Genomic DNA, 23,986 nt, shown 5'->3' with positions numbered 1-23,986 from the left:
AAACACTAGCTTTTGGGTGAACTAGCAGGCTACGCTTAACTCATAGCTACACTGTAAAAAATGACAAGCTGTCCAGTGATTTTAACGTGAATCCAGACCTATCAAGCTTATTTTGTGATATTTTTAGTCAAATTATCTCACTGCACTGGCAGATAATCTTGCTGGTTTCAATACATTTCACTTGATACATGTCAATATGACTTCTTTCAAGAAAACCTTGAAACAAGAAACTTTCTCCAAGACAATTTCACTTTTACCAAGTAAATGTCCTGTTACATTCTCCTGAAAAACAGTCAAATTTGTTGAAACCGGTAAAATGATCTGCCAGTGCAGGAAGATGATTTCACTAAAAAAATCCTAAAATAAGCTTGATAAGTCTGTATGCAAGATAAAATAACTTTAACAAGTTTGTCAGTTTTTGCAGTGTAGGCCTACAACCAAAACAGCTTGTCTACATGTTATGATAAAATCAACTGTGCCACCTCCAAAATCAATTAAATGCAATCTACTTTACCTTTTTCCATCTTGTGGTTAATTTTATGGACAGATGGCTTGCTCATAGTGGTGCTACTTCATGGAAAAAAACAAGAAAATGATGCATGGTATAAATTCAATAAATTGACCTGGAAAACCTACAATCATCAGTTTATACCAGGCTTTCTCTGTTTTATTTGCTTTTGTAATCTTTTGATAAATTGTACAATAGCGGGGTGGTGTACACTGAATTGTCTCAGTGTTCCCTGCTATTTTCCCCAAAACAAACCAAGGCACGTCTCTAATTAGCTAAACAGATGGTGAAGAATCCATCCGTCCAGAAAAAGATCAACTGGGTGGAACTTTCTGTCCGTCAACACGGACGGAAATCTGACGGATTATGGGCACGTCATCAGCCCAGTCCAGACAGTGGACAACTCTCATTGAAAATGAATACAGACAGACACAACAGATCAGTGTGCCCGCCCCCTTTGGCTACAATATGGCTGAATAATATGCATGCACATTGTCTTATATTGCAAAGAATTTATTAAGTCTCAATCCCTGATTTACTAAAGCCTTTCATGGGTGCAAAAACCTGTTGCATGTGCAAAACCAATGACATAACTCCAAACTGGTCAAGCAAATTGCCCTGCACCTATCACAAGTCTTAGTGCTGACTTTAAATATTGGACCTTACTCTTCATGAAGACTACCAAGCCTACCATCAGTACCCGCATATAGCCAACTAATATGCTGTCTAAAACAGAGCTAGAGTGATTACCCATTAACATCTGGTTATTCCTTTATCATCTAGAATCACTTTTAGTAATGCAGGGAATTGTTGCCAGTGATGCTGGAAAAAGCACACAGCTAGAGTGAAAAAATACATAACCATACCCCTGCAGCGCCGTATGTAGTAGTGGTTAGTGGATCTCAAAACTGGGCACACTGGCACACTTTACGTACAACCACGGGGGTCAATTGGATATAACAAGGTTACACTTGCCATACCTTGGCGTGAGTCCAAATATGTCCTAGTAGTTTTTAATCATTAGAATAAAGATAAAATAAAATCACCAAAATTAATTGGAAGTCAAATCTAAAGAATTTAAGGGAGCATTCAGGACCAATGTTCCCTCTAAGCTGATAGTTTGGTGATTATTATTATCACATAACCAAATGAAGCTGTAGCGAAAGTTCAATCAGGAAGAGTACCTTTCTTACGCACATTCACTGTCTAGTTATAGAGATAGGACATTTCCCCACGCTGTCAGCTGTCATTTCCTGCTTATGCTATTTACATTTAACCAATCAGATCTCTCCATACCTTCTGAGAACCAATCACGGTGCTGCTGCCAGAATTGAAAACTGTTCCTTTCTCGTCTGCCTTCAGCTATGATTTCTGTGCTGCTGTTTATGCGCCCCACCTCCACCCCGCCACCTCCTGTATTGATCCAGCTCCTCAAGAGGGCGATTCCAACTCCACCAATGAGATTCTGTCGGTCACCTGCAGGACGTTTATCTCTACAGTCCTCTCAACCTCAGAGACTCCAACGGGGGGAAATGGGGTCTAATCGCCAAAGCCTTTCCGTAAATTCTAGACTCTTCTCTAATTTCAATCATGCAATAAAAACTTGTCATTCATCCTTCACTTAGTTTCTCCTGATTGAAATAATATCTTGTCAGTCCCTACGACTAGTAATTTATCACAATTTATCCACTTTGTCCCCCAGAAATTTAGTTGATATAAGCAGGTCTGGTGGCAATAATAGATGCAGGGACTTTACCATGGGCTTAGTGGGTTTAGTGAATTGACGCCTGTGCGCACAGCATGCAATAACTGGCTCAGCTTTCAGCTATTGTTAGTCCTATTCAAACAGCAAATGTAAAGACATGTTGGCCTGATCATAGATATTTTATAGGTAGTTATGCAAATCAACTAGAAATTATGGTTCACTTCATGTGTGTGCATGATCTGTACATTTCTTGTGCGCAGATCTCCTAGCAAAACCAGCAAAACATATAGGGAGAATACCCTGCCATACCAGTCCCACTGTAAAAAAGCAGGTTAATGGTAGAAATTATTATTTATTTATTTTTTGCCTAAACATAGCCAACGACACTTTTGATATTTTGCCAAAGTCTATACAATTAAACACTTGAATAATGACTATAGCCTGCCATTTGCAGCCTGAGGATGTAAATGTACCTCTGTACTTGATTGAGGTGTTGGCCAGTATCTTACCAGACTATATGGTATTTTAGAACAGTCGTCAGTGAATGCTTGGCTAAAATAATTCTGAAATTATACTCTGTGCTGGGGTTGAATAATGGATAATGTCAACAGCCAGCAGATCTGAAGGACTAACTTTTGACCCAAACTTGTAAAGTGGTGGATTTAGTCTTTTGTGTATGCTAGAGATGACACTATTTACTGGAGCACCACATAAAGGGAATTAAACAGCTATCTTTTGATGGTGTTTTTTTTACTGATCGACAACTGCCACCCAGGGAACAATCTGAGTGACAGCAGGGAGCTCAGTAGTTTGGGATCACTGCAAACAGCAAAACTTATGAGTCAAATAATGGAAGCTGGAGGGTAATTACTAAAAAGCCCCAAGCGCAAAACTAAAAAGGGTTATACATCGTCCTACACAAGACCTTGGTGAATGTCCACATATAAAATGTTGTTGTTCACTCTGAGTTTACTCGAGTAGCCGGCTTCGTGAAATATTTAGAAGCCATTTCCTACACTATAACTAGGACCAATTGCCAAGAAGCATCTAAAGTCATATCCACTTGTCTGCAACATTAGTGTCAGTTCAATTCATAATCCCCTTGGGGACGGATTTACTGAAGTCTGTGGCTGCGCTTGAATTCAGACACAGGTGCAAATCTTAGTGTGTCCCTTCCAATAGTGAGACACAGCTCACTGCTGTCCCGCTACAGTATCAATAAATGATCCATTGACCTCTAAAACGTTTCACACTAATGTATATAATTGTCTTTTAATGATGCCACTGATTTCAGTACTGCATTAACCACAGGAAAAAATGCACATAGCCTAATCAGAATCAAACTAGCATAATTTCTGGCTAATAAAACGGTAACAATTTTGAGGTGTAAATGCACATAGGAAACGATTTCATAGGTTTATTTACTGTGATATCACAGATTTCCATGTTAAAATGAGCTGAGATGTCAAGGTTGTTTAGTCTGGAAGTTTGGAAGTCCAATTGTAACTGGCTCCATTGCGGACCTAACATTTCATCTCCAAAGGATAAATTTGTTTTGTAGCCTTCTGCAAACACACATTGTATGTCTACAGTTCTGCCATGTTGGGAATCAGAATAATGGATAATGGCTGTGGATATCAAATGTTTTTATATCTAAATGATCAAACCTTAGATTCAGGAGGAGCAATGCAGATTCCGTCCTCGTCCCACAGCAGTGAACCATCCTCTCGCAAATAATCAAGAGGTCAGGGGAATTTCCAAATCCCGTCTGCATGTGCTTTGTGGATTTGGAAAAGGCTTATGATCATGATCCCTTTGGTATCTTGTGGAAGGTGCTGTGGGAGTATGGGGTGTCGGGGTCACTGCTGCAAGCCATTCGGTCCCTGTACACTCGGAGCAAGAGCTGTGTTCGCATTCTTGGTTTCAAGTCAAACACGTTCAAGGTGGGCATTGGACTCTTGAGTGTCCAGTTTGGTGACATTAGGGTGGCATCTCTGCCGTTTGCAGATGATGTCGTCCTTCTGACTTCATCGGACCATAATCTCTGATGTGCACTGGAGTGGTTTGCAGTGACACAGTCGGGATGGGGATCAGCACCTCCAAGTCTAAGGCCATGGTTCTCTCCCAGAAAAAGGTGACTTACCCCATTCAGGTGAGGGGAGGAACAGCTGCCCCAAGTGGAGGAGTTCAGGTATCTCAGGGTCTTATTCATGGGTAAGGGATTGTGAGATTGACCGCCAGTTAGGGGCATTGGCTGCAGTAATGCAGGTGTTGTATCCAACCCTCACCTATGGTCACAAGCTTTGGGTAGTGACCGAAAGAATGTGATCACGGATACAAGCAGGCGGGTGGCTGCGTGACGGAGTGAGGAGTACAGCTATTCAAGAGGATCTCGGTATCGAGCTGCTGCTCCTCCACATTGAGAAGAGCCAGTTGAGGTGGTTCAGGCACCTGGAAAGGATGCCCCCTGGGTCCTTACCAGATGCCTGAACCAGTTGGTCGTGCCTTGATTGATATCTTCATTATTCTGATTTTCAACATGACACAAGTGTAGTCATCCCATATGTGTTTGCAGTACAAAATAAATGTATCCAAACTGTGAATGTAGCAGTACAAAGGGACTCGCTCATTTAAAACGAGCGTATTACCTTGGACCTGAGCCTATCTCCTCTTCTGGGTTAGATTGCTAATGCCTGAATGCCAAAGACATGCCCCCTCATTATTATATGGACAAGTGAATAAATAACTACAGAAAAGAATAAATAGATGAATAAATACAGAAATGAATATATACAGAGATGAATAAATGGGGAAATTAATAAATGGGGAAATAAATAAATAGAAGGATGGAAGGTTACATTGAAGGCCGCCACCAGTAAACATATTAATCTGCCAAGTTCAATTGAAAGAAAAGGTTATGTTTCGACAAAAACAAATGAGTCAATATTAGGTCTGAAAATATAATTTAAAATCAGGATATAAAGAATGATACAATTCACCTTCTATTTGAAGGCCTTGCAAGCCAGATGGCTGAGGCCAGCCCTGGTGATTTGTAAGTATTATTTTAAGTATTAACAGTTATCCAATGGACACACACATTCACATGCATGCACACATACACACACACAGTCATCACAAAGGAGACAATAATGAACTGTTATATTCACTATATAGCTAAATCATAGGCTTAGCTATCTGCTATCTATTAGCTATATGATATTTAGCTCCACATTCATCACTGAAATATATCCATACTTGTGGTTTGCGTCTCGGGCCAACCATTTGCCTTTGGGGCAGTTGGTGGTGCGGATGATGCCGACCGTGTCCCCGCTCTTCACTGGCAGGTCGTTCTTGCGGACTTTGCTGGCCACCATCACCTTGGCGTGGTACATGGGCTCTTCCTCGCCAGTCACTTTGAACTTCTTTCTCATTTCATTTTACAGTCTATACAAAGTTAACAGAGAGTTACCTGCTTGGTAAACTTTAGTAGTGTTTGGTGAGACTTAGACTTAGACTTAGACACCTGTCGGCCCACCCATTGGACACTACAGTGTGACTTTGTCTTGTGTCACCTAGAATATTATCCCTGCATTCTTGCTGCTATTAGACAGAGATGATGAATGCATTATAGTATTATCTGCGAGTGGCCTCTGATAGATACAGACAACTTTTATTAATCTACCCTGCAGCACTGCCTGCACATAAGAGACAATCAACAACAGTGATTATACGCCACTTGATACATCAATTCCCATTTTATAACAACTGTTACTGAGACTTTTTTTTTTGCTCAGAAGCCATACATCACTTACTCTTGTTGTTAGAATGTCTGAATTCCATTCTATAAACATTTCTCAGAGCTGCTCTGGAGGCAGAAATAATCTGATTGGTTGAGTTAAACCTCAATGGGCGGAGCAAAAGAACCACCATTTCTCTGGCTAAGTTACACTGAGGCCAAATAGTGAAGGGGTAAGAGAGGAGGAAGCTTATATGATGAAACCTAGCGCTCTTGCTACTAATCAAAAAAATGTAATCTAGCCATACTATAAGTACTATAAGTTATCTAGGTTAGCTAGTTAGCCTAGCTGACCTTCCAAGTGCAAACTAGCCATGCTAGCCTGTAGCTAGCTAGGTAAGGGTTAGGACTAGGGCTACTTCGCTATCCTGCTAACCTTTCAAGATCATGAATGTCATGGTCATAAATGAGTGAAAAAAGAAGTCATTGCCATTTATATATTGGCTGTACATTTCTTTTCCATTCAAGTTTGCTTAATTAGCTAACTCGCACTCCGAAAAACTGTTGTTATTTTTGGCTCTGCCCATTGAGGTTTAACTCAACCAACCAGATTATTTCAGCCTCCAGAGCAGCTCTGCCTCTGAGAAATATCTGCATAGCTAAAACTACAATCTGTGGAAATATAGTTTGTTGAATCAAGACTGAGGCAATGTGAGCAGTGACAAGCGGCTGAGAGGCACACAAGTCATTGCATGTGTCATGGACACATGCAAGTTACACAAGTTACAAGCTGTCAATATCCTGTTATATCCTTCTGCTATCCCAAAGCAGATCTCAGATCAACAATGAGGCCGTCATTCAGTTTGACCCTGTTCCACTTTCTTGCCAACTACTGGCAATTGCTGCCAAAAAGCATTAGTAGGCTATGTATTTCTTCTCTATAAAACACAACAGTGCTCTGTTGATCTCCAATGATGAGCCTGTTTCAGAATGGAAGCTTTCTGAATTGTTCTCAATCTTCCGCCCAAAGCAACACTTTACTAAACTCCAGATCAAAAACAGAGCTGCCACCTGCCTGTGGCCTCCCCCCCCCCCCCCCCCCCCCTCCCCCCTCTCTCTCTCTCTCTCTCTCTCTCTCTCTCTCTCTCTCTCTCTCTCTTTCTGTAAACTTCAGGTTGTTTTTATACTTGACAGCCTTCTTCATCCCTCGCCAGATGCATTCAGACAGGCCAGCTGCATGTTATAAGATGTTAAGATTAGATGAAACTGGATCACCATGGGGAAATTAGGTTGTTGCAGCAGCAGAAGTAATAGGTTAGCATTAGTTACAGCAAGGAAAAATACAAAAAGAATGGAAGCACAAAACAGAATATATAATAAGCAAGGATTCTTTGTTTTTTTACCTGTTCTGACTTTCCTGATGGAAAACGAAAAATCTTTGAAAACTGCTATTTGCACCCCCAAGCAGAACATTTTTTCGTCATTTTGCTCTAGAATAGACTTATGCTAGTTTCATGTTAGCAGTAGGGTTGGGTATCGTTTGGATTTTAACGATTCTGATTCCGATCCCGATTCTGATTCCGATCCCGATTCTGCTTATCGATTCCGGTTCTTAACGATTCTCGATTCCCATTCTTTGAGGGGCGGGGTCAAAACAGGTCACATGCTTATTTCACAGAAAAAACTTTTATTTTTAAAAACCTTTACACAAGTCATATTCAGTCATATTCATATTCACAATTGACTTCATACAGTTTATGGAACCTCTAAATTAATTTCATACAGTTAAATTTGGTTGCTGTTATTAAATGATATATGATTCAATAATAATTTGTTCATTCTTTTTTCATTCACTGTACTGTAACTGTAACACTGAAACCCGCCGAAATGACAACATGGCAACAGTCTAAAAACCAATAAATTTACAGTTTAGTTTGAGAGCTGCAGCCCATGTGGGTGTTGACGAGAGAGAAGTAGGAACGTCTGTGCGTGGTGCTTGGTGCACTTGCATAATTGCAACCGAACCAAATAACAAATATACAAAACTCAAACCCTGGTCCGGACTAGCAGGTATAAAAACTCCCTAAATTAAAAACAGTTCTTGTTTAGAAAAATAAGCATATCTGCCTTCTCAGGCAGTATGCGCGAGCGTTCGGCACAGATTGTGTCTCCCGCAGTGGAGAAAACCCGTTCACTAGGTGTAGAGGAGGCCTGGACACATAAATATGAAAAGGCCATGTCTGACAGTAAAGGATAAGTCCTTCGCAGGTTCCACCACCAGGCAGCAGGGTCATCAGACGTAACGGTTGGTGGCATATCCTGATACATCTGCATCTCCTTCTCTGACTGGTCCTGGATGGACATGGACCTCTGCTGTGACGTCACCTTTTGTGCATCCTCATCGGCAAAAAGCTCCTCCAGTGGAGACATTTTAGAACTTTTGCAGGGAGGTGGTTGCTAAACAAATAAAGAACAGGCTTATTACTAAAAAAGTGAAAACATCCATTAAAGGCATAGATCATGATTAAGATTAAGAACCTATCAAATATAATTTCAGCTATCATATACTTACATTCTCCTCTTCCTCGCTCTCCACTCCTTCCTCATTCTCATGGCTTTTCTCGGACCGCATTGTGACACCACCATCTTCTCCACGATCATGCTCTGTTGACTACAGAGAACATAATTGGCATTTAGATGAAACATTTTAATGACTGAGGAGGAGATAGTATATATTTGTGCATGAATGACATTTCACCTGCTCAGAGGCACTCAGCTTTCCAGCCAGTAACTTCCCCTTGATCCAGTCCCAGACAGTGGCACTGTCGTCCATCTTTTGTTTGAAGCGTGGGTCTAATGCAGTGGCCACTTCAAGAAAGTTCCTGATGTCATCACTCTGTAAAACATAAATATTCTTTGAATATACGATTAAGTCACAGGAATAGAATTATTTCATGTATTCTTCATTCATTTCTTTATAGCCTCAGTCATTTACCTGGTACCGCTTGGACAGGTTTGCCCAAACTTGCTTCTTAAGGTTGGATACAAATACTGTGTCTCCCTCTTCAACAGCAAAATGCATCTCAAGCTTTTGGAGAATTGGCAGGATCTGACCACATGTGGGGTTCTTTTCAGTAGAAACGCAGAGCGTGGATGTGTATAAAACTCTCATCAGATTGATGAAGTCCTCTGCCTTCCTGAAATCTTCATCAGTCAGCCAAGCAAGTCTGTGTGGGAAAGAATACATTTTCTGAGTTCAAAATATTGATTGTCTTTTTTCTCTTTAAACTATGCTATTTGACAAGGGAATTTAGCTGTTCATCTTTAAATTCACTACATAATACAGCAAACCAATGTGCAAACTGTTCTTTCTTACCTTATGCACAATCTGCATTTGTATTTGTTTATATATTTATCTTCAATTTGCATTTTATATTATCCACAGTAATCATTATTCTTGCATTGTTTTTACTTTTTAATCACCTTACATTTGCAATACCTGTACTGTTAATCACCTAACATTTGCACTACCTCCATGTAGCGTGTAGAGTCAAAATTATCAAATCTAGAACTTAGTAAAGGTATGAAAATATGAAACTTTGATCAAGATATCAATTTACACTCGTAAGGGGCACCACCTTCGTAGATGAAGGACCTTTACTTATACTAATCAGTCATCAGTCTAAAGATGATGAAATCTTTTCAGTTCAGGGATTACTTTACTCTGCAAGTAAGGAAACACAAAACAACTTCTCTGTAATAAATGAAATATTTATTTAACTATTATATAATATCGGATACACTTCAATCATTTAACACATCATTGTCTATGCATGTAACCTAGCTATTGATTAAACATCTTCAACATATATATGGGCCTATAGTTAACACATCTAGTATACTTCAAACTACATAATAAATTAATTAAAGACATTTGGAAAATATAGTTGAAAATAGGTTTTAAAGAAATGTGAAAAGGGGAAAGATTTATGACTGTCCTGTTTCAGAAAGGGGGCAGTGATAAAACTCTGGAAAGTGTCAACAGCAGTCTTTGGTTCATTCGTATTGACACGGTGTGTATTCCCGTTCTCACCCAATGGTGACTGTCCCTTTTGATTAATCAGAACAGTCTGGTACTCCAAATGAAGAAAGGAGGGTGATTCCCTATATTCAAATGTGTGAAAGGTATGGGTGTGTGATTGTATAGTTCATTAGTATTCCTGAGTTCTTGGGTCCTTCTCCTGATGGCTGAAAGATAAAGGTCATTAACTGTGGAATGTGTGAGAGAGTTTCAAACCTCTTCGCCGGGTTAGTATCCTGTAGCTTTTGGGGAGGCATCTCCTGCTAGTAGACTCCACTCTTTGGAGCTGTGGATCAAATAGACACAAGTGGGCAGTGGTGGCCTAAAGGTTAGAGAAGCGAGCTTGTAACCAGAAGGTCGTCGGTTCAATCCCCCGGACCGGCAGGATAAATCTGGGTGGGGAAAGTGAAAAGCAGCGCTTGCCCCTCCCTCATTACCACCACTGAGGTGCCCTTGAGCAAGACCCTTAACCCCAACCGCTCCAGTGGAGCTGCTCAGTGGCCAGCAGATCAGACTGTGGTTGTACTGGTCAGCTTCCAGGTGTGAATGTGATCAGGGCGTTCCTGAAAAAGAGAGCATTGCTCTCAGTGAAACTCCCCTGAATAAATAAAGGTGGAAAAAAAGACACCTTTATGGCCACTTGTTGTGATAGGCCATTTGGTGTTGATTCAAGAAAGCAACAGAAAGGTTGTGGGCTTTCTCCAAATGTCTCCCTGGTACATCCATTAGCACATACTCTATTATAGTGACAGCTCTCTGTAGTAGTTCTGGTGGCTAGACTATCACTTCACTGCTGTGTGTTTTTATTCTTATATTCTTGTTTTTTTATTCTTATATTCTTGTGTGTATTGGTGTTTTGTATGTGTCGTATAAGCTACTGGATGCCTAAATTTCCCTCGGGATCAATAAAGTATCTATCTATCTATCTATCTATCTCTATCTGTCCCTCTCAATATTCTTTCTCAGCCGTTGATCCAAGCTGGCTGCTTGAATTGCAGGGTATTGTTCTAGGAATCTCTCCAGCATTAGGTAGAGAGAATTCCAGCGAGTTCTCACGTCAAGAAAGAGTGAGTGTTGAGGCAGCTCTGACACAAACAAGAAAATCACAAATACATAGAGAAATTAGATTATATCAATATGACATGCAAGTTTTATATGGTGTAGTTACATAGTAAGACATGAGATTTATGTTATGTTGCGTTGTTTTACAAATGTTAATACCTGCAAAATGTACATAGTGCAGTGCACTACTAAAAAAAGAGGCATTACTTTAATTAGATACCATGCACAAGGGTCAAATGAAGGGAACTCAGTGATTCTTACTTAGGAGATCCTGCTTCTCCCGCAGAACGATCTTTGCCATGGACGACCTCTTCATCCACACGATGATGCCACGGATCTTCGCCGTCCACTGAGTCACTGCGGTCAATGAGTAGAGACTTTGTGCTGCTAGATTGAGTGTATGAGCAAAGCAGCCCAGCTTCAAAAATTGCAGCCTTTTTATGGCTACGTCCATATTGGCCGCATTATCAACTGTGACAGCCACTACTTTGTCAAAAATGCCAAAATCTGTCAGGACGTCGCCGATTTCCTCTGCCACGTCAAGTCCTGTCTGGGCTGTGTAGACAGGTTTCGTTTGGAGCACTTTTTGCCTCATTTTGCCCTCCACTAAATAGAGTGCTGTGACAGTAAAGTAGTGGTCTTGAGCAATGCTAGTCCAGCCGTCACTAGTGAGGGCGATGTAGCGGACTTCACTAAACTCAGAGATTATATTGGACTTTTCTATCTGGTACCAAGATAGGAGTAACCGATTTGCCAAATAGTACCTGGTAGGGGGGGTGTACTTGGGGTTTATAGAATTGATCATAACCCTGCAAACACAGAAACAAACATAACATATAATGTTACTGTTACTGTAGGTCAGGGGTGGGTAGCTAGCTAGCTAGCTTAGCTCTATTCTTATCTTTGCTTACCTAAATGTCGGCGCTTCAACATCTGAGAAGGAATGCAGCCTTTTCACAATATAAGCTGTGACTTTTCTGTGGCACTACTCAACTTTCTCCGCTAACATCTTTCCCTTTGCCGCTAAGGTGAATGGAGTGTCACGTCGTGGGATCGCTGGCTTGTTCGCTAGAGCAGTTGGCCAGCTACTACTAGCAATTTGCGACTGCGAACGTTCATCTACGAAAAAATACATTACAGTATTTGCACAAATTTGACACAGTTTTTAGCAATTCAATCAAGTATAGCTAGTTTGCTGTCTCGCTGTTAAGAATAAGACAAATGTTATTTAATTTTCACTTACTCGATTGCGACGAGGTGCTGGCTGTTGGCTGAGGGTTGACTGAGGAGGACGAGGCATGTGAGGGAGAGGGAGACCGGCGCAACACGTCAAACACGGTACACTCGTTGATTTGTACACCATGCTGGCGAAGGTGTTTTGCCATGTTAGTAGTACATCCTCCCTTGCACAAAATAAGTTTGGCACAGGTGTTGCACTGTGCCGACCCGTCATTTTTTCGAACAAAATGAAGCCACGCTTTTGAGAGCCGCTTGCTGTGGTCCATGATGGCGCACGGCTCTACCCAGACTCGTGTGCTCTCGCTGCTCGCTACTCTTCCCACAAAACAAAAACAAAATGTATCGCTTTGCGCAGCGTTGTCCAGTCCAGAAAGAGCACCAGTGTGTAGCTTAGGAGACGGGAAGACATGCATACATTCAACTCGCATACAGGCGCAGCCGCGCAGACGGAAACTTCTTCTTCGTTGGTTTTACTGGCGGACTACAAACCAAAGGTGCATGCTGCCACCACAGAAACTGAAACTAGCGCGAGTGAAATTTGTTTAGAAACCAATAAGCAGAATCGAAATTAAAATTTCTCAATGATTCCTTTGGAATCTGAATTTTGGAACCGGTTCCCAACCCTAGTTAGCAGTCAAAAAGAACCTGGAAGTTGCTGATAGTTGTTTACACCACATGAATATCACATATTGCACATCACTAACACTCCGCTTTGCTCGAGGGAATAAAGTGCAATTTTGATGTTGTATCATAACTTCTTGTATCTTTAGAACAGCTATAATGCAGGTGAGAGCTGATTCTCAGATTAGTATTGTAATTGATATTGCAGATCAGTAACACAAAGGGAATGGACAAAATATTGATATTGTTTCAAGGAATATTGAGGGATGTGTGCTGCCCTGGAGGTGCAGAGTATGTGTGTGTGCGCGCGCTTGCGTGCGTGCGTGTGTGCGTGCGTGCGTGCGTGCGTGCGTGCGTGCGTGCGTGCGTTTTGAGGATCAAACAGTGTCAAAACTTGAGATAAACTTGTGTATTTGTGCTGTTTTCCTGCTGAATTTTAAACATGGATATAAGCCACATTTCAAGCACCTTTCTCAGCTGATAAATATTAAAGAATTAATGCAGTGGATACATGTTATATTTAGCCTCCAAAGCTGCTTTAGTCACTATGAAACACAGCAGACACGCTCACACTGAAAGAGGCTTATTCAAATGATGCAAAAAGCTAAGTTGACACCACGGAGCAGGAATTCAGGAACGCTGCAACACTGCAAAGATGGGAGAAAAAATAAAACGAGAGAAATTGTTTGATGTTTATGAAATGGCAAGTTAAATGGCAAGTTATTAGATTTCACCCAGCAATTAATAAGAATCAGAGAGTGTCAGCAAGGGTGAATTATTGACTAATCCTAGTTGACTTTACCTAGACAGCCGATAAACTGTTTGATACCACTCTTCAAGCGAGCAGGTTTACTCATCATATGTGCGAGTAAATGCTTTTTAGGGATGGTTAACAAACTCTGGTTGAAGTGCGTTTGTTAGTTTGCCGCACATACAGTAGATACTGCTTTTTTACTTTGAGCATCCTTCCTTCTTAAACAGAGATCTGTGCCAGTGGAGAGGAACTTGTGGGTTGCTGCCACAGAGTTAGTGGAGTTCTTTGGGCCTAGTATCGTTAATCCATGTCTATGAACAAGTGTGACAATAAGCTCTCTGTCTGAACAGCAATCCTCTTAGGCAAAGCTTTGTGGGTAAACTCGCCTCATGCAAATTCTAAACCCCATTAGCTTTGAGGGACTAGTCAGCTGCATTGAGATTAATGGCCAAGTGACTACTTGATTTAATAGGGTTATTTCATTTCTTCCGGGGGAAAAATAAACAACAAAGTTAATGCAAGACATTTGTCACTGACGTCCTCAATCTCTCCTCTCTAAGTGGGAGAAGTTTCTTGTGCGTGCAGATGTGTTACTCAGTCAGCCTGGCACCAGTGAAATACTTGGAAAACTTTGCAGATGTTTATATATTTCTCCAAAATGAATTGAATTGAGTTCATATGCATGCTCTGTGATGCACGAATGATTACCATATGCCATTTGAAAAAAAGAAATGTTTGTATTATTTAGATTTTCTTCAATTTATTGATCTCTATCCTTCCATCTCCCGAACATGAATGTTAAAGGAAACAAAGCAAGGCTGTAAAATAAAAACCTGAGGAGAAAAGTTACTTTTTGTGCAAAACATGATTGTTATTAGACCATAAAATTAGACCATGAAGATATTTTAAACTATATTACGCGTACATGCGGAGAGGGGAGAAAGTGCGATGCAAGTTTCCATTACAGGGTGAAAAATGAAAATCCTTATTTATCTTTTTTCCATGCCGTCAGCTTACTCCAAACTTTGCTGCCGGGGATTACTGGATGGGTGGGTGAGGCTCTGTCACCGCAGAGTGGGAGACAACACACTGTGACAAAGGTGATCTGAGAGCACTGCCTGTTTCTCCAACTTGCAGCTGGGGAGAAATGATTAGCACAAGTTGAGCAGAAGTGTTTAAGCACTTCCTTATGACCTTTAATCCCAAATCAAATCAAACTGTAAAACACATGCACACAGTTGAGCGCCTATGTGTCTCTTCCCCTCCCATGCACAGCTAGTGGCTTTCCGGAAGATCTGAGATTACCTAAAGCTGATTGATTGCCTTAACATGTGAAATAAGTGGCGTCTTCCAGCGGAGGGCTCAATGCTGCCATCAGAAGAACTTGACGGTTAAAAGTGTTTCCGTCCATTTCTTACCGTCAAGATGACATGATTGAAGTTTTTTTAAGTCGACAACTTTGGACAGCTTTTTCACACTTTTTCACACTTAAAGAGTAACTAAACCCCAAACCCAAATTTGTGGTGAAGCCTGACATCTAATGGTGATGTCACCACCTATTGTACTCTGTAGAAGGTGACATCACAACTTTAAAGGATTCCTCAGTGTTGGTGAAAGGCAGTTTCATTTTCCAGATTGGCATCTCTCATGAAATTGCTGTTGCTTTTATTTTTTACCTTTAAGATAGAATAAATATTTTAGATGTCCTTCATTTTACATAAGTATTCTAACTTTTGAAAACAGCATTGTAGCAGAGACCAAATTAGCCTGTTGGTATCAGTAACTCTAACTAATTTGTGGGACGAATTATGGAATGATAAAGCTAGTTTATTCCCCACAGACTATTTTCAGGTGGGTAAACACTCTTTCACAGCTGAGTGGCTTGAAATAACCATGCAGGATGGTAGCAATTGGTGAGAAGTGCCGAGTAAGCCGGAATCCTTTAAGGGAATTTCTTCCATCATGTACATTGGGTAGACAAAATAATGTAAAACACCTAACAATATCAAGTATCTAATAAGGACTAGGGCCACCCTTTGCCCTCAGAACAGCTTCAGTCCTCCTTGGAAGGCATCAAGTCCTGAACTGTGTTGAACTGTGGTAATGTCTGAGTCTGCAGTTTTGTGTCCATCTGTCCCTGTTGGTGAGCTTCCACTTGCCACCACTGTTCCTCTTTGCTGATAGTTTCTCTATTTACATTTTGTCGTGATTTTCCAGACTGTTCTCATTGACACATTCAATAATTTTACAGTTTTTGTGACTGATGCTTTATGACTACTTGTTACAGTTACTGTTTGTAACTGTTAGTTGCCTCATGCTGCTTTGAAAACTCACAAATCAAAGTGGTGATTGTCGGAGCTCTTTTAAAGCTGACACATACTGCTAATTGACATTCAACTTCATATGACTGGCCTGTGTAGCTGCTTTTTAAATGTGATTTAGTCACTTCAAAGTCCTTTGTCTTGTGGTGTTTCTGTGTTTTTTTTTTATCCACCCCCTGTAGTACTTTGATATACCAAATGTGTCTGAGAACACACAGGCAGGAATAAAGATTTCAGGCCTGTGAGGATCTCTGGACATTTCTCTCCACTCCCACACCGGGCTTCTTGGCTTGGTCTCCACAACAGTACAGAGGTGCCATTCATCCAGCTCCTGACTGACAGTCAATGGCTCTGCCGTGGAACCAGTTTTGGCTGTGATTGATATGAGCTATTAGCCTCCCGCATTTGGACGTGGTGCTCTGGAAATGGGGCAGGACGGATGCTTGGAAAGCACCGACCCACCCTGCGTGTCTGTATTGATCCAGCCCAGATTGAGACCTCTAAATCTCCTAGCACCTTGGCTGTATAAACCACTATAACTACCTCACTCAAATAGATCACAGTGTTGGTTGAGTAGGTTTTTTTATGTTGCTTGTTTGATGTAGTTTTGATCTTGAAATCTCATTTCAACTCAGACTTTTTTTCTGAAATGTCAGTGACACTGTGACATTTCCGTGTTTTGGTGAAATGGATCTTGAAAATGGCAAGTCACCAGCTTTATGAACACCCCCCTCCGCCCCATTTCCTTTCTCTCTGCAGCAGTGTGTGTGTACGTGTGTGTGTGTGTGTTCTTGTACTTCTATCCTTAGTAGTAGTAGTAGCAGTAGCTTTATTATCCCTGAAAGGGAAATTGGTTTGAGGCAATAAAAAAATACATACACACACATACTGTACATCATTTTTTACATTTTCCATCCCTTTAATGTTAATTTAAAATTGGTCTTGGGCTTACTCCCATTCACTTTCATTCAATTCCAAACAGCATAGGTATTAGTTAGTAGAAACTTTGATTTTTGAAAGAAGTTCCATTCGCTGTTTCATATTAATATGCATATCCGAGAGCTTCTGCTTCTCTGAATACTGCGTTTTCCTCACTAAAATAAAACTTGTGCAAACGATCTCTGTGGTTACAATAGGACCCGCTTTCTGTCAATCACAACCCATTCACCCAAGCCGGACTCACCAATGATGACTGAACCTCTTCACCACCTTCACCCCCACCACACACCAATGCCGTGTCCACATCATGTCAGATTTACTGTAAATTCGAGCTGCCAACTGAGAAAAATATTGATTATATTCACAGTAATATAATCATCTAAATTTATGAAAGCCGAGTAATGTCTGCTGCAGATTGTTTATGGTTGATTTTCAATTCATAAATAATTATTTTGGATATAGCTGTTCCAACAAGTTAAACACGTGAACACTTCCAAGATGGATCAAAGAGATGTCATGTCATCGTTACCTCTCGTTGTCATTTGGGGATGCCAGCATGCAAAGTTGCCTAGTGCAGCTTTAACGTCTCATTAAAACAATGTTTTTAGTCATTGTTGGGTATAAAAAACAATAATCTGAAGTCATTTCTACACTGAGAAAAGCCTGTCAGTTGATTTCTCCGTTTTGCTGCAGATTAAAAACTACTTTCACACGTAAGAGTGGGAGAAATCCTTTTTAACCGCAACGGCTAATCTATGTTGACAAAAATCATTTTTGCTGGCGAATGTTTAATTACAACTAGATTGAGCTATCAGAGCTGTGTTTTGTGTAAAAGGTTTGGAATTTATCAAGATTGGCCGCTAAGGAGCCGCTGCTCTCTCTCTCCAGTGCAGATTGAACCTCGCTTGGCTGACAGGTCATAGGCATGTCAGTCAGTTTAGGCCACGCCCACTAGCTTCAGGCAAAGGTAATGCCCAGGCAGCTCTCTTGAATTCTATCACCCTAAAGCTCCATTTTATTACAGTTATTGAATATTAGGAATGCTCAAATCTTGGTGGACGATGAACATAATAGTGATACTAAATAAGAAAATGTACATTTTTAACTGGGTTGACCATCCCTTTAAGATGATTCTCAACCTTTTTCATATCAAGGACCCCCTAATTTACACATTAGACCCACAGACCCCTAACTTGATGAGATTTTGTCTCTCGGACCCAAATCTGAGAATATTTTTATTGTTAGATATGATTTTGTCCAGAATTCCAAGACTATCTGTAGTGTAGGTTAAGAGATAACAGTGAAACTATGATCAAAATAGTCATTCTTCTACCTCTCTAATTGTGTTAACTTTGTGTTAAATTATATAATGCTGAAGTTTAACAATTCATCAATTTGCTGGAGACCCCCTGGAACCCCCTCAAGGACCCCTGGTGGTCCCCGGACCCCTCGTTGAGAACCACTGCTCTAAGGTTAAGATTAGGGTTAGGGGTTAGGGAATGAATGTAGTCAATGAAGGGCCTGTAATACAAATGTGTGTGTGTGTGTGTGTGTGTGTGTGTGTGTGTGTGTTCCGGAAAGGGGTGTTGGGGTGGGGGGGGGGGTTGCTCTGTGGTGGCAGGCCGACAGAGCTTTGATGTGCCCATGACTGGCAAAGCTCTCTCCCTGTGTGAGCCAAGCAGCCACAGTCACCCCCGTGGCCTCTGATCTCTACAAAGAAGCATCTCTGCATCTCTCTTTCACTCTCTACCTCTCTCTCTCTCTCCACCCCTCCACCCGCTCCCTCGTCTGTCCCGCGTTTTTGCTTTTTTACCTTGACATAAACCCCCTCTGTCCACCTTCCCCGCCGCCTCTCCTAAACTGGCGTCCTTCCAGTTCGTCAGGATTAGAACATTGTGCAGATGGGCACAAAATCACCAATCTGACGGACGCCTCGGGTCTTTTCGTGGACGGGGGCTCTGCAGTGTCGTCATGTTCATCCTCCTGTCAAACTTCATACTCCTCTCATCACTCTCACTCAGCCCTCTTTCTCTCTCTCTCTATTCTCTCCTCCTATCACTCGCCTCGGTTTCTTCGTTTTCTTCGCTTTCGGTGATCCCGCCTCACCTTGACAATGTGTGTTTTTAGTTTTCAGCATCCCTAATCAGGTGGTTGAAAACTCTTTGATTATCTTTCCATCTTAATTGGGCGTAGGCAGCTGATGAAGTGAATGAAAGGTACATGTGTGCATTTGAGAGTATGCATTTAAGGGTTTTTGGTGTGATCTATCTGTCTATCTATCAGCCTCCCTCTCTCAGAATCAGAATGGCTTTATTAGCATGACCAGTCTGCTTATATGGCTAAAGCACTCATGGATATTAATAAGAATTTCTATCAAATGTACACAGGTACAAGCAAGTTTAGACAGATATCCTTTAACAAAACAAGACGAATCAAAAACAATACTTCAAAACCGTTTTAGGGAGGATTTTTCAGCAGTATTCTGTTTGATTGCTCAATATTCATCTTTCTTGTTTGCAATTTGTGATATAAATATACAAAATGTGCAGCAATGTCAGCTTTCCAGCTCCCTACCTCTGATGCAATTTTCATCTTTTCTTTATCTGTTAGGGCTTGGAAGCCTTGAGTCTATCACAAAACTTTAGGAAATATACATTTATTTCTTTTCTCACTCAGTTCAGTTCAGTTCAATCTGTTTTACTGGCATGAATGTTAGATGAATAGTATTGCCAAAGTATCTAAATAAAATTCAGTAATGAAAATAACTACCACATAAAAATAAATCATTTGAAAATAAACAAAATCTGTTGCTCTTGTTTGACTGGGACTGTGTGTGTGTGTGTGTGTGTGTGTGTGTGTGTGTGTGTGTGTGCTGCACTATGTTGTTAATGAAGGATCTCAGTCTCTCTCTCTCACTCGCTTTATCTCTGTGTAAATGGAGGTTGTGTGTGTGTGTGTGTGTGTGTGTGTGTGTGTGTGTGTGTGTGTGTGTGTGTGTGTAGTCAGACCCTCTCAGTTCCAGCCCTCAGCAGCAGTGATAAAAGATGAAACGTTGCTGCAGGCGACTGAAGCCTCATCCAGTGATTATCTCGCCGCTGAGACCCTCTAAATTGACACATTGGAGGTTATAGGCTGGAGGAGTGGAAAACTGTCTGACAACAGAGGGAGTGTGTGTGTGTTACAATAATACACAGAGTTTTCCGTAGATTGTCTGATTTGTCAACTTATCCGCTTAGTGATGACTACATAGACACTACAATCATCCACATGTCCCTGATAGATTGTAGCTCTGGTGTTCCTTACTAACATTTTAGCATACACTATGTTGAGTGATAGTAGCCTCATACTAACATTAGCACACACTATGTTGAGTGATAGCAGGCTCCATGCTAACACTAGCATACACTGTGTTGACTTGATAGTAGGACACTATACAAAGTAACAAGAAGGACCTTTTAGTAGTAAAAAGTTATTAGCGGTTTTTATTATATAGCTTAGATCAATTTTTTTTAATGAAATATCATTAACTCGATATAGCTGATGTAGCCAGGTGTATTTTTTGTAGAGTTGTTGTAGAGTGATTGTTTTTAGCTATACACAGTCTCCCCATTGCCTTCTACAGAAAACTGCCAGACTTAGCCACATATAATTTAAAATGACTTACCATTTCGCTTTAGAGGTGCTGCAAGTTCTCATTGTCTAACTTTTGATATTATGCTAGTGGCCTAACACTGGAACCAAGTGACACATGGATGATTTTGGTGTCTATGTTCTATAGTCACTTAACATCTAGGTTGATCAACGGAACAATCTACCAAGGTGTAATCCTTTAAGGTTGTGGTGTGCTAAATACTAAATAAATACTGTAATACTGTATTTTCTAACATTTCTAATCTCATTTACCTCTCAATCTAGTAACCCCTCATTCAAAGGATAATACTAGTCTTATCAAGGTTTTATTGCCCATGTCTAGTGGCTAGCAGTGGCTTCCTTTCAACACCCAACGACTTTAGTTCCACTAATTAACTCAGCAGCAATGTTTGCCATGGGAAATTGACTTACTGAATAGCCCAGTGCCTCAAAAATAGATCTAAAACAGGCTCTAGATACCTATTTTTTCATCTATTAAATGTGTCTATCATTGTTAAGGGTTAGACCAATTTATGGGGACAATATTGGCCTTTTATTTAAAATTGGATATCAGCCAGTCAGTGTTGTCCATCTCTGATATGATGAATATGATGCCCTTCGTTTGATACACTGGTTGGGAAGTGTGAAGCACTTAACCTGAATTGATTCCAATGCCACATTTTGATCAGATTCCACATGAGTTTGTTCCTCAAAAGCCAACATAATCCTCCAAATCCTCCTTCCTTACATGGTTTAATTCACTTACATGTTTCCTGTTGGCCAACTATTAACTGTAATTCAGATAAAAGTGATGCGCTTTGGCCTTTCATGCGCCGGCCCAGTCTGGTAGTTGGTGATTAATGAACCACTTCCATCTCCAGCACTGTGAACTCTGGCCTGGACTTAATTAAAACTCAGGCGTTGACCACCAATCATAAATTACTTCCCACAACCTGTGACACTTTTAGAATAAAAAGAACAAATTGGTTCCTTACCAATTAATAATTCACAAATGAAAGGAAATACAAGCCCAAGGCAGGGCAGCGGCAAGAGTTACACATCCATATGGGCTGGAGAAGGCCGATAGCGCCATCGCGACTTACATCACAGCAGTGCTGGTCGGGTGATTGATGTCTGTTGTCTGGTCTGCTCGTGTTTTACAGGTAGCTGCTGTCATTCCAGTGTGACCACGCTGCTCCTGCCCGGTCTGATCCCTGACCTGACCAGCTGGTTTCCAGTAGGAGGGAGCTGCCCTGCAACAACATCTCTATTCCATCATCTCTGCCTCTGTTTACATGTTCATCAGTCCGGGGACGGTGGCCTTTCTCAGCGTACGATCAGCCATGAGTTGGGTGTGTTTGCTGTGTTGGATGTGTCCTGTGTGGGGCGGGATGGAAGGGTTACTGTCTTCCTCTGAACGCCATGAATGTCACTCTATCGTAGACCTTTGACTCCTAACTGTGGTGATTTTGGCAGAAAGCCAGATAATGGTGGAAAACCAGCTTCAGGGTGAGGCAAGGCAACCTGAGCTTTAGTGTCTTTACTGCTGTATGCTCCTTGGTTTACTTTGTGTATTTTTACTGACTTGAACATATTTATCTGCTAGTAGTGTATCTATTATCTGTAATTCAATCAGTATTGTCATTTTTGTTCATATTGATAAAGTTTGTCCGACAAAATATATCTTACAAAATAAAAGTCTACATTCAACAGCGAAATAAAGTGCTGGCTATGTTTGTGTTATATCAAAGTAGTAGAAACGGAAATATACTGGCTGGACGTATAAAACAGGGGTATGTACTGCTGTAGGCCCAAAAATCCTTTTAAGACTAGATGCAAGGGGAGTTCACTCTCACAAATTGAAGAAAAAGTTCTCAAACCGAAATGTTTAAAGATCCACTATGTAGGAAGGAAGGAAACAGAACTGATGCAGAGATAGCTTTTTAATGGACAGGTAAAAAATCAGTGTGAATATTGTATGTAGCTGCGAGAGTTCAGTTAGCATATGGAGAAAACGTTTCTGTAGATCATCAACGTTACTGAAGCTTTATGGCAATTGGAGGCAAAACACACTGAACTGATAATGCTCACACTGCCAAACTGCAAAACTTGTGCAGCTTTAAATTCAACGTTTTCATTTTTATTCTGCATCTGACCCATAAAGTGAAAAAGTAGATAAAAGTGGAACACTTTTGAGTTACCCCATCAGTGTACAGAGATGTATATGAGGTAGTATGGTATATAGTTATTATGTATGGTATGTAAAGCCCTTTGAGTCATGCTTGTGATAAAGGGCTATATAAATAAACATGACTAGACTGGACTAGATATGTGTTATATGCTGCCACAAGTCCAACAACTTGTGTATCCTTTACTTTTCACCAGTAGTCCTGAAAAATGTTTGCTTTTCTTTTCGTCTTCGTCCATCATTGCTCATCCTTCCTGTGGACACACTTCAATCAGAGACATTTTCCTCTAACCACGCTGACTCACTGACAACTGGAGCTTGTCATCTGCAGGAAATGAAACATAAAGAAATAGCTGGCTTATGTCCTTTCAATACCTGGCATCCCAGTCGTAATGCAACAAAAACGTATGATGATTCATTATCTCTTTTTTTTCTCTCTATTAATGTTGAGGAAGGTCAGGAAAATGGGTCTTGTTTTTCCTTTTATTGTAAGCTTGTGTTCTCTGCATTTTCTGATTCCATGAAAAAAATAGTAGGAAGGAAGGAAAATACCAGTTAGAAAGCCTTTTCAAACATCTGAAAAAGCAATCGAAGTCCGTTTTCCTGCCTTGGGTCTCTGTATCTGGGTTTAATTCTGCCCAGGTTGTTGGACAAACTTAACCCTGACCATGGTCTTGATTGCTCACAGCGGTTTACTCACTGATAGCCAGCTGCCTCTGTAAATACCACATGAACAAGGGGATAAGTCCCCCAGGGAACGCGCGCTGAGGGGAATTTCAATGTAAGGTGGAGCAGTTATCACCTTTGGTCAACGTCTGGAATGTTAATAAAGGTTTATTTCAGCAGAAAACCTGGAGGGAAAACGTATTGGTGCAACAGTGGAAGAGCTGAATCTCCAGCGTCATTTGGCGACAGTGTCACTGTAAAAGAAGAAGAAGAGCAGAAGAGTCCTCAACTGTAACCCTGGTCTTAATATCCCAGTAGAGTCAGATCAATATAACAGTTTGCTAATATATAAGGTTGATATTGGTCGCTTATTAAAAATCGATATGAGCCAGTCAGCGTCATCCATCTCCAACACGATGAATATAATGTGTGCAGTTTGATTGATTACATATTTATTGCATAATTTATCAATATTACATTAGTTGTCTATGGGAAGCCATTAACCTGAACTGATTCTAATCAAATATTTTCCCCAT

The 23,986-nt window shown here is 40.8% G+C and overlaps 1 protein-coding gene across 1 annotated transcript in view; it reads left to right on the top strand.

The window, feature by feature from the left end:
* Window positions 1-22,264, top strand: part of tsnare1 (T-SNARE Domain Containing 1) — a 119,922-nt gene extending 97,658 nt beyond the window's left edge. The window contains exon 12 of the mRNA XM_078287240.1: window positions 21,760-22,264. The gene's annotated coding sequence lies outside the window, so the exon portion shown is untranslated. The remainder of the gene's footprint in view (window positions 1-21,759) is intronic.
* The last annotated feature ends 1,722 nt before the right edge of the window (window positions 22,265-23,986 follow it).

Source organism: Centroberyx gerrardi, chromosome 12 (assembly GCF_048128805.1).
Source record: "Centroberyx gerrardi isolate f3 chromosome 12, fCenGer3.hap1.cur.20231027, whole genome shotgun sequence".
Lineage (NCBI taxonomy): Eukaryota > Metazoa > Chordata > Actinopteri > Beryciformes > Berycidae > Centroberyx > Centroberyx gerrardi.
The sequence above is the reverse complement of the archived record's forward strand: the minus strand, read 5'-3'. Positions and strand labels throughout refer to the sequence as shown.